The following is a 2,606-nucleotide window of genomic DNA, read 5'->3' as shown; positions in this document are numbered from 1 at the left end:
TCAAAAGTCACCTCCCGAGAGAAATTTTCTTTGGCCACACTTTATACATCTTCTCCCCCTTATTCCTGATCTTTTTAGCATGTTGAACATTTGTCACAACTGTCTCTACTACCTAAAATATTTCATTTTATTTATTTAATAAAATCAATTATAAACTAGGCCCATTTATCAGTATTAAGCACTCAACTCTAATATTATGGAGCGCTTAAATTTCCAAAGTTGTCCTAATCCTACAAATACATCCTAAAGCACTCATGACACACTTTTGTTTTTTATAAGAGGCAAGTTGGGGAATATATTGTTTGGGAATATTTTTTGTAATGACTTTAAACTGGGATTTGAATAATTAGGGGTGGTATTTATTTGTTCTGAAAACCGATGAAATCTGAAATGAGCCACTGCAGTTAATAAAGCACATCAATTATATTTTACTTCCATATTTATCAGTTGATACATTTTGATAGTGATGCAGCTTACTTTTTTTGAGACAATAAAAACAGGGAGAGTTTATGCTGTTACTTCCCTTTTCAACATCACCCTGGCAGGAATTAACAATCAAGCCAGAATGATTTGTTGCAAAAATAAAATAAAATATGAGCCTGAAGCTAATATTTGGAAAGCTTATGATACAGTAGTTTGGTACACTGTTGGACAAATATTTCAATAACTAGATTGTAAGGCCAATATATAAGACCATTGTTCAGTAAAGTTGTACAGAAAAATCTTACTCCCCAAGGCATGTAAAAAATGTGTAATTTCACTTGTACTTAAACTTTTGTTCACATTGAGAGGCAAATATGATATGTGAAAATGATGTTTGATGGAGTGTCAAAGGGTGCCTCCTGTTTACTAATTGGCTAGCTGATCTGGGTTTATATTTTAACATTTCTGGGTCTCAAGTTTCTTCTCTATCACAGGATATGTTGGAATAGTTTGAGTCATTGTCTTACAACTCTCAGTTGGACTTTGGTCATGTTTATGCTCTCTGATTTTAAGTTATGTAATCTAGCAAAGATGCAATTACCTGATTCTAATACCATATATCATATATATTAATAATTAAGGCTATCTACCAATTTTTCAGGCAAGAAATTGAAAAAAGATAAATTGTGTCCATAAGGTGAATTGAAGGAAACAATTATGTCTCTTTTATTTCTCTCACAAATATTGTCCAAACTCTATGTTGTTTCATAAATGATTTTATTTAAAATAATGATAAATGTGACAAATATTTCAGCAACGAAAAAGTTCTCTAAATGTTTTCAGTTTCTCTATAGGCAAAACAGACTGGGGCTCTGATAAGAAAATGCCAAATTTCACAGATGTGACAGAACTTATTCTGATGGGGTTGACTAGTCACCAGGAGCTATAGGTTCTCTTTTTTGTGGTGTTCCTACTAGTTTAAATTGTTACTCTGTTAGGAAACATTGGTGTGATTATTTTGATCAGCATCAGTCTCCAGCTTCAGAGCCCAATGTACTTTTTCTTGAGTCATTTGTCCTCTGTAGATATCTGTTTCTCATTCACCCTCACCCCCAAAATGTTAGGAAACTTATTTTCAGAGGCAAAAGCCATTTCCTATGTGGGGTGTTTGGTGCAATGTTACTTCTTCATTGCCCTTGGCCATGTGAAAGTCTACATCTTGACAGTGATGGTCTTTGATTGCTACATGGCCATCTGCCATCCTTTGATTTATGGCAGCAAAATGTCTAGGACAGCCTGTGTTTGATTCATCTCTGTGCCTTATGTCTATGGATTCTCTGTTAGTCTAGTATGCACACTGTGGACCTATGGTTTGTACTTCTGTGGGAATTTCTAAATCAACCACTTTGTTGTGAAGATCCTCCTCTCATCAAGATCTCCTGTGGCAATTCCACATCAATGAACACACAATGATGGTCATCACTGGCATTAATTTCACATATTCCCTCTCTGTTGTCCTCATCTCCTACACCCTTATTGTAGTAGCTGTGCTGCACTTGTGCTCTGCTGACGGGAGGAAGATGGCCTTCTCCACCTGTGGGTCCCACTTGACAGCTGTTACCATGTTTTATGGGACCCTCATATTCATGTATCTCAGATGGCCCACGGAGGAGTCTGTGGAGAAGGGGAAAATGGTGACCGTGTTTTATAACATGGTGATTCCCATGCTGAATCCCATGATCTACAGGCTAAGGAACAAGGATGTGAGAGAGAGGCAGTCAACTAAGCAATCATCAAGGCTAACTTGGGGCAGTGAAACTGCCATAGCTATTGTTGTGTTACATTGGAAAATATTATAAATGACAAGGCACAAATGTCTTTGTTCACAAATGACTTTCTATGGGCAACTCTTGCTTACACTAATAGATCCAAATACCATTATGCCTTACAACAAGAACAGACACTAAATGCTTGTCATGCTTATGCTAGATATCTAATGATTTTATTAAAACTGACACATTTCAATAGTCTAATAAAACACATTCCTTAATGCAATAATAAAATTTGTCCTCATTATGCAAGATTGGACAGGAAACATTCACATTCCAATTATCTGTTTTACTACCCTAACTCTGTTCATTAATGTGTACTCTGATGTATATTTTCTGATGTTGAAGGGAGAA

General features: G+C 35.8%; 1 pseudogene; it reads left to right on the top strand.

Annotated features, from left to right (window-relative positions):
- Positions 1 to 1,306: 1,306 nt before the first annotated feature.
- Positions 1,307 to 2,282, top strand: LOC143666732 (olfactory receptor 5M9-like; annotated as a pseudogene).
- The last annotated feature ends 324 nt before the right edge of the window (positions 2,283 to 2,606 follow it).

This window comes from Tamandua tetradactyla, chromosome 23 (genome assembly GCF_023851605.1).
Source record: "Tamandua tetradactyla isolate mTamTet1 chromosome 23, mTamTet1.pri, whole genome shotgun sequence".
NCBI classification, from domain to species: domain Eukaryota; kingdom Metazoa; phylum Chordata; class Mammalia; order Pilosa; family Myrmecophagidae; genus Tamandua; species Tamandua tetradactyla.
The sequence above is the reverse complement of the archived record's forward strand: the minus strand, read 5'-3'. Positions and strand labels throughout refer to the sequence as shown.